Source organism: Plectropomus leopardus, chromosome 11 (genome assembly GCF_008729295.1).
Source record: "Plectropomus leopardus isolate mb chromosome 11, YSFRI_Pleo_2.0, whole genome shotgun sequence".
NCBI lineage: Eukaryota > Metazoa > Chordata > Actinopteri > Perciformes > Serranidae > Plectropomus > Plectropomus leopardus.
In genome coordinates, this window is record NC_056473.1 from 25,142,299 (window position 1) to 25,157,287 (window position 14,989).

Here is a 14,989-nt window from a genome sequence, read left to right on the forward strand (position 1 = left end):
GCTTGGTTTGCTAAGAAGCTTAAGTAGTGCTGCACTGTATGGAACAACCAACACCCTTACATCTCCTTTTCAGGGGCCTTGCAGAAGAGTTTGTTGTAACACAGACAAGAGAGGCAATGCAGTATAGAGACTCCAGGGACCCAAATATAGCAGCAGCTGGAATCAAAGTCCATACTGGCAGAAAATGCTGCCAGAGAACATCAGGTGGCAGAACATCTGTCTCAGATGAGACAGAAGGCTCTTGCGGGTACTGTTACAAGTGGCCCTGGCTGATGGTTGCTAGCGCTGGTGCCACGATCAGGTGCTTAAGGCAGCTGCAGAAGTGGTCCAGCAAATTCCATCCTGGGAAGATGTCCATCTCCTTCCACAAAGCTAGAGAGAATCCCCCAATGCTATGTTCAAGGACATGCCTGCTCACCACAGCCCCAGACTGGCAGCTGAGAGTGGATCTTAGCAAACAGCTTAAGTTCCCACAGTGCATAACCCATACCACCCCAATATGTTCATCTCCTCAGACTCCATCAAACGAGTCATGATGTGGGAACTCAAGGTGCCTTGGGAAGAACATATTGAGGAGGCCAATGCGGGGATGCCGAGCAAGTGCCAGGAACTCCATAATTCCTCCAAAACCAGGCCTGGCGAGCTTGCTGTGAGGCCATTGGAGTGGGCTGCCGGGGTTTCTTAGATCACTCACTCTGCAGAGTTCTGACGATACTGGGAGTGACTAGAGCAGAAAAGAGGAGAGCCATACATTCCATCACCAAAGCCACCGAAAAAGCCACACAGTGGTTTCTTAGCCAATTTGGATCAATAGGGGAGATCCATGGCTTGTTCCTGCAGGGATACAAGCCTGGATATGATCAACCCTAGCTGGGTCACCTTGGTGAGGGGATCTGATGTTGAATGACCAAAAATCCCTGATGACTCCAGGAACATCACTGGAGATGCATTCCAGCAAGTCATAGAGAAAAATCTTGAAAGTTTATGCCATTTCTGATGACATACTATAGTATGACTTTATATGCCATTCAGGACGGCATTATATGGTATGACATTCTTCAGCCATTTTCGACGACGTCATAAACAATGACCATGACTAAAATAGCGTGCCAAGACACGGCATAGCATGGAACGTTGCACAAATGGCCAAAAAACACCATAATTTAGCATGTCAGGGAAAAAAACGGCTGAGAATGCCATACCATAGCATTGCTGTTTTTTGGACATCATGTTTTGACATTTTTCGCCATACTATAGTGTTGGTGTTTTTGGTGTTTTTTTTAACATAGTATACTGTGGTGTTTTTGGTTGTTTTTGCAACTCTCTTTGCTATGACATGTATCGGCATGCTCACTTGAGTGGTTTTCAGCTGTTTTTTGAACATGTCATATTGTGACATTTTTCGCCATACTATAGTGTTGCTGTTTTCGGTGATTTTTTTTCAACATGCTATGTTATGGAGTTTTTGGTTGGTTTTGAAACTCTCTTTGCTATAACATAACTCGGCACAATCTCTCAAGTGGTTTTCAGATGCTTTTTGGACATGCATATTTTGACATTTTTCGCCGTACTATAGCATTGGTGCTTACACTGTTTTTTAAACATTGTATACTGTGGTGTTTTTGGTCGTTTTTGCAACTCTCTTTGCTATGACATGGCTCAGCATGCTCACTTGTGTGGTTTTCAGCTGTTTTTTGGACATGTCATATTTTGCCATTTTTTTATCATACTAAATAGTATTGGTGTATTCAGCGTTTTTTCAACATGCTATATGACGGTGTTATTGGCTGTTTTTGCAACTCTCCTAACTATGAAGTGTCTCTGTACACAATTTTAAGAGATTTTTAGCTGTTTTTTGGACAATTAATATTTCGGATTTTTCACCATGCTATAATATTGGCGTCCTTCTGTTTTTTGTTCAACATGCTGTAATATGGTATTTTTGCAACCATACTACATCCTTGCATTTTCGGTTTCAACATGCTATATCATTGTTTTTGTGGCCGCTTTTGCAACATTCTTTGCTATGGAGTGTCTCACTAGCTATTGTATGCTGCTTTGGGGTATGGGACGAGTCTAGACATTTTTCGACTATCCCCATACATCCTTTTTTAACATGCTATATTATGGGTTTTTTGGGGCTAGTTTTGCAACCCTCCCTTTGCTTTGACAACTCTGCATGCTCTTCTTAGTGCTTTTCAGCTGGTGTCGGACATGTCATACATTTTTTCACATTTCGCCATACTATACCAATGTTGTTTTCGAAAACACCAATGCTATAGTATAGCAAAAAATGTCAAAATATGACCCGTCCCAAAAACAGCTGAAAACACCTCAAAACAGCATAAAATAGCGTGCTAATATACGCCATAGCAAAGAATGTTGCAAAAACAGCCAAAAACAACGTTTTTTAGCATGTTGAAAAAATGACCAAAACGGCAAGGCTATACTATGGCTAAAATGTCAAAATATGACCCGTCCCAAAAACAGCTGAAAACACCTCAAAACAGCATAAAATAGCGTGCTAATATACGCCATAGCAAAGAATGTTGCAAATACAGCCCAAAACAACATTTTTTAGCATGTTGAAAAAAATGACCAAAACGGCAAGGCTATACTATGGCTAAAATGTCAAAATATGACCCGTCCCAAAAACAGCTGAAAACACCTCAAAACAGCATAAAATAGCGTGCTAATATACGCCATAGCAAAGAATGTTGCAAATACAGCCCAAAACAACATTTTTTAGCATGTTGAAAAAAATGACCAAAACGGCAAGGCTATACTATGGCTAAAATGTCAAAATATGACCCGTCCCAAAAACAGCTGAAAACACCTCAAAACAGCATAAAATAGCGTGCTAATATACGCCATAGCAAAGAATGTTGCAAATACAGCCCAAAACAACATTTTTTAGCATGTTGAAAAAAATGACCAAAACGGCAAGGCTATACTATGGCTAAAATGTCAAAATATGACCCGTCCCAAAAACAGCTGAAAACACCTCAAAACAGCATAAAATAGCGTGCTAATATACGCCATAGCAAAGAATGTTGCAAATACAGCCCAAAACAACATTTTTTAGCATGTTGAAAAAAATGACCAAAACGGCAAGGCTATACTATGGCTAAAATGTCAAAATATGACCCGTCCCAAAAACAGCTGAAAACACCTCAAAACAGCATAAAATAGCGTGCTAATATACGCCATAGCAAAGAATGTTGCAAATACAGCCCAAAACAACATTTTTTAGCATGTTGAAAAAAATGACCAAAACGGCAAGGCTATACTATGGCTAAAATGTCAAAATATGACCCGTCCCAAAAACAGCTGAAAACACCTCAAAACAGCATAAAATAGCGTGCTAATATACGCCATAGCAAAGAATGTTGCAAATACAGCCCAAAACAACATTTTTTAGCATGTTGAAAAAAATGACCAAAACGGCAAGGCTATACTATGGCTAAAATGTCAAAATATGACCCGTCCCAAAAACAGCTGAAAACACCTCAAAACAGCATAAAATAGCGTGCTAATATACGCCATAGCAAAGAATGTTGCAAATACAGCCCAAAACAACATTTTTTAGCATGTTGAAAAAAATGACCAAAACGGCAAGGCTATACTATGGCTAAAATGTCAAAATATGACCCGTCCCAAAAACAGCTGAAAACACCTCAAAACAGCATAAAATAGCGTGCTAATATACGCCATAGCAAAGAATGTTGCAAATACAGCCCAAAACAACATTTTTTAGCATGTTGAAAAAAATGACCAAAACGGCAAGGCTATACTATGGCTAAAATGTCAAAATATGACCCGTCCCAAAAACAGCTGAAAACACCTCAAAACAGCATAAAATAGCGTGCTAATATACGCCATAGCAAAGAATGTTGCAAATACAGCCCAAAACAACATTTTTTAGCATGTTGAAAAAAATGACCAAAACGGCAAGGCTATACTATGGCTAAAATGTCAAAATATGACCCGTCCCAAAAACAGCTGAAAACACCTCAAAACAGCATAAAATAGCGTGCTAATATACGCCATAGCAAAGAATGTTGCAAATACAGCCCAAAACAACATTTTTTAGCATGTTGAAAAAAATGACCAAAACGGCAAGGCTATACTATGGCTAAAATGTCAAAATATGACCCGTCCCAAAAACAGCTGAAAACACCTCAAAACAGCATAAAATAGCGTGCTAATATACACCATAGCAAAGAATGTTGCAAAAACAGTCTAAAACAGCATTTTATCGCATGTTGAAAAAATGACCAAAACGGCAAGGCTATACTATAGCTAAAATGTCAATATATGACCCGTCCCAAAAACACCTGAAAGCACCTCAAAACAGCATAAAATAGCGTACTAATATATGCCATAGCAAAGAATGTTGCAAAAACAGCCCAAAACACTATTTTATCACGCGTTGAAAAAATGACCAAAAGGGCAAAGCTATACTATGGCTAAAATGTCAAAATATGACTCGTCCCAAAAACAGCTGAAAACACCTCAAAACAGCATAAAATAGCGTGCTAATATACGCCATAGCAAAGAATGCTGCAAAAACAGCCCAAAACAACATTTTTTAGCATGTTGAAAAAATGAACGAAGGCAAGGCTATAGTATGGGTAAAAGTGTCAAAATATGGGACTTGCGAAAAACAGGTAAAAACACCTGAAAACAGCATTAAATACTGTGCCGAGACGCCATAGCAAGCTATGATGTAACAATGGGCAAAAACGCCATGATAAAGAACGTTGAAAAAGTGACCGAAAAGTATAGTATAGTATGTCTAAAAATGTCAAAATTGCATGCCGAGACAGGCCATAGCAAAGAATGTTGCAAAAGTACCAAAAGTATAGCATGTCTAAAAATCACAAAAAACACCAATGCTATAGTATGACCAAAATTGTCAAAATATGACAGGTCCAAAAAACAGCTGAAAACCACTCAATAGATTTTGCGGAGTTCTTTCATAGCAAAGGGAGTTGCAACAAAGGCCAAAAACATCATAGTATAGCATGTTGAAAAAACATACAGAAAACACCAATGCTATAGTAAGGCTAAAAATATCAAAATATGATATGTCCAACAAACAGCTGAAAACCACTTAAAATAGTGTGCAGAAACACATCATGGCAAGGAGATCTGCTAAAACTGTTAAAAACACCATAATATAGCATTTTGAAAAACCACCAAAAACACCAATGCTATAGTACTGCAAAAAAATTCTAAATATGACGTCTAAAAAACAGCTGCAAACACATTAAAATAGCATGCGGAGGCACGTCGGCAAAGACAGCAAAGACAGTTGCAAAAACTGTCAAACACCATATTTAAGCATGTCCAAAAAAGCACCAAAAACACAAATGCTACAGTATGGCGACAACTGTCAAAATATGACATGTCCAAAAAACCACTTAAAAGAGGGTGCAGAGACACATCATAGCAAAGATAGTTGTACCAACTGCCAAAAGCACCATAATATAGCATATTGAAAAAAACACCAGTGCAATAGTATGGCGAAAAATGTCAAAATATTACATTAAAAAAAAAGCTTAAAACCACCTAAAAGAGCATCCAGACACACGTCATAGCAAAGAGAGCTGCAAAAACGGCCCAAAACACCATGATATAGCATGTCCGAAAACCACAGAAAACACCATGGCGAAAAATGTCAAAATATGACATGTCCAAAAAATTGTTGAAAACCTGTTAAAAAAGCATGCAGAGATACATCATAGCAAAGAGAGTTGCAAAAACTGCCAAAAACACCATGATATAGCATGTGTGAAAACCACCGAAAACACCAGTGCTACAGTATGGCAAAAAATGCCAAAATATGACATGTCCAAAAAATTGTTGAAAACCAGTTAAAATAGCATGCAGAGACAGATCATAGCAAAGAGAGTTGTGAAAACTGCACAAAACACCATGATATAGCATATCTTAAAAAAAACACAGAAAAACACCAATGCTATAGTATGGCGAAAGTTGAGAAAATGTCATAATATGAAATGTCCAAAAAACAGCTGAAAATCACTTAAAATATCGTGCAGACACTTCATAGCAAAGTGAGTTGCAAAACTGCCAAAAACACAATAATATAGCATGTCCAAAACAACAGAAAACACCAATGCTATAGTATGGAAAAAATGTCAACAACGTTTTTATGTCATCTCCGATGACATCCTGTATTATGACTTTTTTTTAGGCCATATGGATGATGCACTATATTATGACCTTTTTATGTCATTTAGGACAACATACTACAGCATACTATGACTTTTCATGTTGTTTTGGAGGACATGTTATACTGACATTTTAATGACGTTTTATACTAAACTATTACTTCTTTAAGCCATTTTCGACGACATTCTGTGTCATGACATTTTTATCTGTTTTGGACCACAGACTATTCTTTGACTTTTTTATTCCGTTTCAGATGACATAGCATAGAATGATGTTTTTATGCAATTTAAGACGACATACTACAGTATGATGTTTTTATGCAGTTTTGGATGAGATACTATACTATCGCGTTTTTATGACATCTTTATTCCGTTTTGGACAACATTCTATACTATGACTTTTTTCAGTATTTTGGACGATTTGCTTTATCGTAACTTTTTCGTGAAATTTCGTGAAAAGATTACACACTACAGTATGAGTTTTTAATAATATTTTGGCAGAGATGCTAAAACATTACTCCTCTTATCATTTTTGGGATATCACGCTATGCCATGACTTTTTATGACAACATGCTATAGTGTAAGCTTTCATGACATTTTGGATAATATGCTGGATGTTTTTGCCTTATATCTTCAACTAAATGCTATTCTATTTTTTTTTTATAATAACATATAATTTATTTCATGACTATTATATTTTGCATTAAAATGATTTTTCTGTCCAGGTGAAAAAACAAGACCTGTGTTATGTATGTATGTTAGAGTTTGCAGTGTTAATGAAGTGGGCAATAGCAATGCTTTAAAGATTTCTCCCACAACTTAGTGTATCCATCATGATATGCCCCCCTGACACATTGGTCAGCAGCAGCAGGTGGTATGATGTGGCTGAAGTGTAAGTGGCTTTCAGAATGCAGGATAGCCTGTCAGCCAGAGGCCCTTAGGGGAACAGCTTCACACCATGTCTGGTTGCTGAATGGCTTTTACACACCCTCCCTTTCTACGTCCTTCCCCCAGTTTGAGTGTGTGTGTGTGTGTGTGTGTGTGAAGTTGACATAGAAGCTCATCTCTCTTGTTTTATGTGTGTGTGTGCGTGTGGTAAAGCAAGAGAGGGAGACGGTGTTGGTGCGTGGGTGTAAATCTCTGTCCGGCAGCACGTTGGGATGGGTGTTTGGGGACTGGTTGGAGAGCTGGCTCACAGGAGCTCAGATTGATGAAGTGATGGTGATGGATGGAGGTAATAAAGCCCTGGATGTCCTGTCTGTTGCCAGTGATGAGGCTGGTATGAATCACCCGTCTGGGGCTGCTGAACATGACGCTGCTCAATCCCCAGGCCTTCCGCCCTGCCACACCGCTCCATCCCTCCATCCCTTTATCTCTCTGTCTGTTGACTTACCATCATTACAAGGAGAATGCCGCCTGAATGGAACCAAGCATAAACATTCAACAGCAGGCCATTACTGTATCAATTTGTGCTGATGCATACTCTGAAAGATATTAAGAAGCTTGTTTATTCATCTCGAAAAACAGCGCGTGCACAGTTCAAAGCACCGCACGCTGTTCATTAATTTTGTGTCCAAACATCACTTGTTGAGTGATTGCAAGGCATGCGGGGAAAAAATCCAATCAACTCAGTCAGCCACTCCTCATGAATAGGGTCATTTGAATAAAGAAGGGCATCTGAAATTGCAGTGTTTGTGTCAACATAACAAGTTAATGATCTCAGATGATAATTGGTAGTTGGATGCTGGGGCGCAGTGTTGTGGCCCGTGAGGTTCAGTGGCAAGGACCTCCTGTGATAAAAGAAGCAGCATGAGGGCTCTCAAAGTGGCACGATGCTGTAGGCAACACAATTCATCACCGCTCCATGAATATTCATCCAGCTCTCTGTTTCCTCTGGGGCTGGTGAAAACACGTCTGTATTAAGTCTCTTCTATGTGTTGCGGTTTGAAGACACCTGAACCTTCTGGCCTCTCATTACCACACTACGCTCCTGCTGCCCCACACTCAGCTGCCTGCCAGAGAGAAAAGCCATGCTTCATTAAAATAAAGAGGAAATTCTCTCGCTCCGTGCACTAACAAGGCAGAGGTCAGACAGTCAGATGATTGTGAATTCACTCCTCTGCACGTGTTCACGGGGGTCAGGAACGGTGATTGTGATTGAGCTTGCTTCATAAAGTGTCCACAGGCCGAGTGGGTCAGATGGATTTTCCAGCTCGGGTTGTGCGTGGAACCAGTCTGAGGCTTGTTGTTAGCAATTTAGGAACATTTGCTGTGTCTTTTCCTCCCCCGCCTGTCTCCCTGACAGGAGCCCAGAGTGCCACGGATTGGTTTCTGGGGCATCTTTTCAGCGCTTTATCAGACCTGCAGGCTTCTCAGCACTGTCCCCAGATTACAGTTTAGGGATGGGGCGCTTGACTGACAGGCCTTGGCCTTGGCAGTCCCTGGGGGGAAAGGGAGGGGGATTTGTGATGGCTGCACTGACTCGTACTTCTCTTACAATTTTCTCCAGGCTGGTTTCAGACTGTCAGGCTGAGAGAAAGCTCTCTCTGCATAATTCATTAGATCTCCTCTCTTTTTCACTCTTGGCTGCTATGTGGCAGGCACCGTAGCGCCATTGTTTAAGAAGAAAGAGTAATAGAGCTTGTCACAATATGTTAACATAGTTTATTGTTCACAGCAACAGCTTGGAAACAACTTAACTTCCTTTGAAACAGACTATTCTGCATCCTGTGTAGAATAATTAAGCAGGAAACAGAAGATTCAGGTGGGCTATTAGGATGAAACAGCTAACAACACTTGCCACTTTTAATTTATAATTGGCTAACAGCCCAAAAAAAATGCAGTAATGATCATCGAAACTGCAATGTACATAAACAACTTAGCTAAACCAAAAATAGGATTCAGCTATACAGATTGCCTCTACACCGAGTATTGTTTTGCAGCCAATTATCCCAGCATTGCCTGCATATGACACATACACAGGCCTGTCCTTTTGAAGCTTGTATACTGTCCCTGGTCATGGTCTTGTTGGCATTTATTTCTTGTAAATCTGCAAGGGAGAATAGCTCATATTTGATGCTACACGACATTCCCTATTGAAAAATGTGACTAAACAAGCAAATCCTCCTACATGTTGAAGCCAGAGGACAACTTCTGTCACTGTAGCAGTAAAGATGGGCGCATCTACAGTTGCAAAGTCATGAAAACACACAGTCTGGAGATAATGTGCCAAAAACTCTACAACTATGTTGACGATGGTGCTGTTTTTAGATATGTCGTCTCTGCATTGTGAAATCTGACAAGTTGATCTAACATATAATAATCCTGGAAAATGCTTGCCTTGAAAAAAGAAAGTAAATATAACTATTAATCTTGTTTTGGTTTACTTAACACCTAATTGTTTACTTAATTTGCAAAATTGTTGCAACTTAAAACTGACAGGTGGAATTAACTCGTTCTTTGCATTGTTCTTTCTGTCTTCGTTCTGTCTTGTTAATGTTTTTCAGAAAATACAAATATGATTTACTAGTTTCCAAACCAGAGAATACAGGTGTATGGCTCTGTAAACTTGGTTTACTGAAGTTGCTAAAACTTAGAAAGATTTATCTAATTAAACTAGTCATTCAGTTGCAACAACTTTACAAAATTTAAAGTAAACTCAATAATTAGATATAAAGTTAACAAAAATTAAGACTAATAGTCATTTTTCGAGGTAAACCATGTCCTAGATTTTTTTTTTCATTTGTCAGATTTTACAGTGTGTGTGCTTGAGGTGTTATAGTGGGAAACATGGGACTGATTACTCAGGGCCCTACTAAGAAAAGTTTGTTTTTGTTTTCAAAGTTTTATTTCAAACTAATTAGTGTCATAACTTAAGTTAACTTGGCTGAATAAATTGGTGAAAGACTGAACGTTTTCAAAAAATAGTGAAAGCTCTAAGGGCGCAAAAAGGTTTAGTTCACCCCTTCACTAGGATTCATCTCAAAACACAGCTATAGAGCCGAGTGCATTCAACACAATCTCTCCAATGAAGCTGATTGGAAAACTTAACACTCTGGGCTTCAGTACAACACTCCAACTGGATACTGGACTTCCTCACTTGCAGACCTCAGAGTGTTCGGATTGGCAGTCAAACCTCCTCTACATTAGTGCTCAACACCGGAGCCCCCCAGGGCTGTGTGCTCAGCCCCCTTCTGTTCACACTGTAAACCCATGACTGCACTCCCAGACATCAGGAGAACTCTATTGTGAAGTATGCGGACAAAACCACCATCATCGGCCTATTACAAACAACAACGAGAGTTCATACCTGGAGGAAATCATTAATCTTGCAGAGTGGTGCACAGAGAACAACCTTCTGCTCAACATCAGCAAAACCAAGGAGCTGATTGTTGATTTTAGAAAGAACACACCCCTGTCTAATCAGAGGAGCTGAGGTGGAGCAGTGAACAGTTTTTTTAGGCTCCTCAGGAAGGCAAAATTCCAAGCATGAGAATTTTTCCTGGTTAAACTTCGTCAGAGGAGGCAATAGAAAGACAAACTGACTGAAACATCACGAACTTGCATTTGGTTCGTGGCACAGCCCAGGACATAAGGCTCTACAGTGTGAATACAACTGCTCAGAACATCACTGTTTCCCATCCACAGGAGCATCAGTGGCCTCGGTAAGTGAGGTGTCTGCACAGAGCCCTAAGGATACTTTAAAGACAGCAGCTATCCCAGCCCACATATGTTTCACCCTGCTGCCATCTGGAAAAAGGTACAGAACAATCTACTGTTCGAACCACAGACAGACTACTGAACAGCTTCTTTCCACAGGCTGTGAGACTCCTCAACTCCTCCTTCGAAGCCAAAAAGATGTAGCAGGATTTAGGATCAACTTTAATTTAATTTCTTCTTAAACCAAGTTTAAGAAAAATTACAACAAAAAATCTACCTTGTAACTTGTACCGTGAGTGAATGACCAATGTACACTGCCATGTCTTTCCCCAAGAAAGGAAAATTGGGATTCCAAAAATGAAAAGAAAGAAGAAGGTAAAAGGGAAAGAAATCAAACTCAGTTTGAATCAAAATATTTCTAAATGTGTGCGAGAAAGACATGGATCACGAAAGGAAGGGCTGGGCCCCCACAGAGACTGCTCATGCATCAGGCAAAGAGTTTGGTGCTATGCCCCTTTTTGTGTTATTATGATTTTGTATATTAAATGATACCAGGAGTGGAAAGTTTAAATTAGGGCAACCTGAGTTTGAGGTTATGATCACAATATACAATGTACAGGTAAAATAAAAGGTTCAGTTGCTTTCATTTGAGGGGAACTATACCCATTTAAAAATGTTTTACATGTCATTTTAATGGTCTAGACTGTCCAAAAATGATATAAAAATGAACAACACTTTCCCAAATCTGAAAGCTACAGTGCTCAAACACAATTTTGTTGTGTCATAAAGTCTGGAGCTGCTCCAAAGACAAAAAAATGGTAAAGATGTTGTATATGACACTGAGAGCACCTGAGTATATGGGTACATTTTTTGTTTCACAACTACACACTACAATAGACTAAAGCCCATTTTGTGTATAAGAAAGAAAACAAACATGAGTCCACAAAATTGATCTTCCGTTTTTTGTCTATGTAGCAGCTCCAGACTGTATACCCTATGACATCACAATTTTGAGACTTCTCTGGTTTTTGGCTTTAAGAAAGAATAACTCACGGTCACAAATACTGATTGAATTTTCTTAGACAATGGAAACAACACATTGGAATTTTTGATTTAGGTGGTCTTCCCCTTTAAATTGTGTAGTTAAGCTAGTTTTTTGATTGCTTGCTTTTATGCAAGTAAATTGTTCAATATCAACTTACTACTTACTAATAAGCACACAACTAAAATCAGATCCCACTCAGATTTCCCCGTTTTGAATTCTTATCAGAGTTAGAGCTCACAAAAGTGGAAAATCAAAAAAAGAAATAAATATTTGAGTGGTAAAAAGCCATCTGATGAGGGAAGAAAGGAAAGAATAGCTCTCGGGCTCAAGTTGAAGGAGCAATAATACTGATTTTTACAGCCCTGTTATAGTACTGTCATGGATTGTTCCAGCATTAAAGGATAATTTATAATCTCCCTTTAATGTTACTGTCTTACACTTTTCAACACTTTTATCATCTTTATCTGCTATATATAATATCTTCCTTGTACTGTTATTGAAAATAAACACTGTCTGAATATTACAAGTAATTCTCAGTATGAGACAATGAGTATTTAATTGACTATGAATCTTGTTTTGTTGACAGATTGGACATTTTAAAAAGGAGAATACACAAACTGAACCACAAACAGGCCCCAGAGGAAATCCTGTATGTTTGTTTACAGGCAGAAAAAAAGAAGCAAGAATTTGCACTTTAATGTGAAAGTGAACGAGAACAGCTTTACAGCCTCATATTAGTATTCTGATGCTACTTTGCAAAACACTCTTCCCTTCTCATTTAAAGTTATGGATTACTTTTGCTGGCAGAATTAAATGTTACTGAAGCTGTTTTCTGTTGAATGCTGAACATGAGTGACTGAGTCTGGGATGTTTTTCAAAACAAAATTTAAACCATGTCAGTCACAGTCCAAAACAGTCAGAATTAAAGAAATGGAGAACTTTAAGAATGCAAAATAAAAAAAAATCAAAATGATCCTTGAATTTTCCTTGAGTGCCCCTAACAAGCAGTGCTGGTGTTGATTCTAGGCTCAGTTACAAAAACATCATGCACTGAAATCAAATGTAATTCTTGGCATGGGATTTACTCCAAAGGGACAAAATCCTTCTCACATGTTGTGCTTTCACAAACTTATCCTGCGTTTGACAGATACTGAACTGTGTTTGACATTTTATACAGGGACTAAATCGCTGGTCATTCACATTCACCCGAAACCCAGGTCTGCAACAGTAGTAACACCAACATCATCATTAAACCACAGTAACCAGGATCTTATATACATCTATTTGTTTAGCAAGGTTGTCAAATTCACTTTATCCAAATCTGGAAAATCTAACTAACATTTTACAGTCATGCTCAGGTCAGTTGTGAGGAGAAGATTTTGGGGTTTTTAATGTTGTAGCAAATATCTATAGTAACTGTCAAATAATCCCCAAAATAATCATATCATATGCTTTTAGAATTTGAGACATATTTACCCTTTCATACCAAATTGAGACAGTTTCTGTGTTAATCCTGGTTCATAAGGAGGTCATTAGGTCATCTGCTGTGTCTAGTCTCAATGACTGTGACTCTTACCCCCATCCTGATGAAGTGCTTTGAGAAACTGGTTCTCCAGCACATCAAAAAGATCCCTGCCAGCCTGGACCCTCAACAGTATGCTTTCAGAGACAACAGAATCACAGAAGATGCCATATCTACTGCTCTTCACTCTTTACTCACCTAGGGAATACGAACAGCTACATCAGGATGCTGTTTGCTGACTTCAGCTCAGTATTCAACACAATCTCTCCTATAAAGCTGATTGGAAAACTTAACACTCTGGGCTTCAGTACAACACTCTGCAACTGGATACTGGACTTCCGTACATGCAGAGTTCGAATAGGCAGTCACACCTCCTCTACATTAGTGCTCGACACCGGAGCCCCCCAGGGCTGTGTGCTTAGCCCCCTTCTGTTCACACTGTAAACCCATGACTGCACTCCCAGACATCAGGAGAACTCTATTGTGAAGTATGCGGATGACACCACCATCATCGGCTGTATTACGAACAACGATCAGAGTTCATACCTGGGGGAAATTAACAATCTTGCAGAGTGGTGCACAGAGCACAACCTACTGCTCAACATAAGTAAAACCAAGGAGCTGATTGTTGATTTTAGAAAGAAGGAGACACGCCCCTGTCTACATCAGTGGCGCTGAGGTGGAGCAGGTGAACAGCTGTAGGTTCCTTGGAATCACTATCACTGAGATCCTATCATGGTCATCTCACATCACCACCCAGGTTAAAAAATTACAGAAAAGGCTGTACTTCCTATGGAAGATTAGGAAGGCTAAATTCCAGAACAAGATCCTGGTTAACGTCTACAGAGGAGCAATGGAAAGCATTCTGACTGGAAACATCACGAACTGGCATTGTTCCTGCATGGCCCAGGACAGAAAGGCTCTACAGTGGGTGATTAAAACTGCCCAGAACATCACTGGTTCACATCTACAGAGCATCAGCGACCTCAGTGAAATTAGGTGTCTGCACAGAACCCAAAACCCTGATAAAGAAAAATGACAATAAATCTACCTTGTACCTTGTATGAAGCCAGGTCACATCATGTATGTTGACCGCTTCAGAAAGAGCAAATGTAGGTTCATCTCTGATTACTGCATAAGTCATACTCTTTTGTGTCTGTTTCTTAGATGTTTGTTCATTTGCTTTTTATCTTAATTAGCTGATATTATTATGAACTTTATGGCCAATTGCTGTTAACTAAATTGATAAATCCAACTAACACAGTATAGTCCAGCTACAGTGAACCTGTGTCTCACATAAGAACATTAATAGTTCATCATGTTGAACCTTGTGCTGCAAACACACGCTCCAGAGGACGACACGAGGTGCTTGGACATAATAATATGAAGCAATGATGCATATAATTAAAGTTTCACAATCTCTGAGAACAAGCTTCACAACACAAATATTCCCTTTACACCAAGGGTATGTTTGTACCTGCTAATGGGCTTTTATTTTGAAAGTTCCATTCTCTCTATATGACTCTGGAGATCTGCAGTGATTCCAATTTTTTTTTTTACACTAAC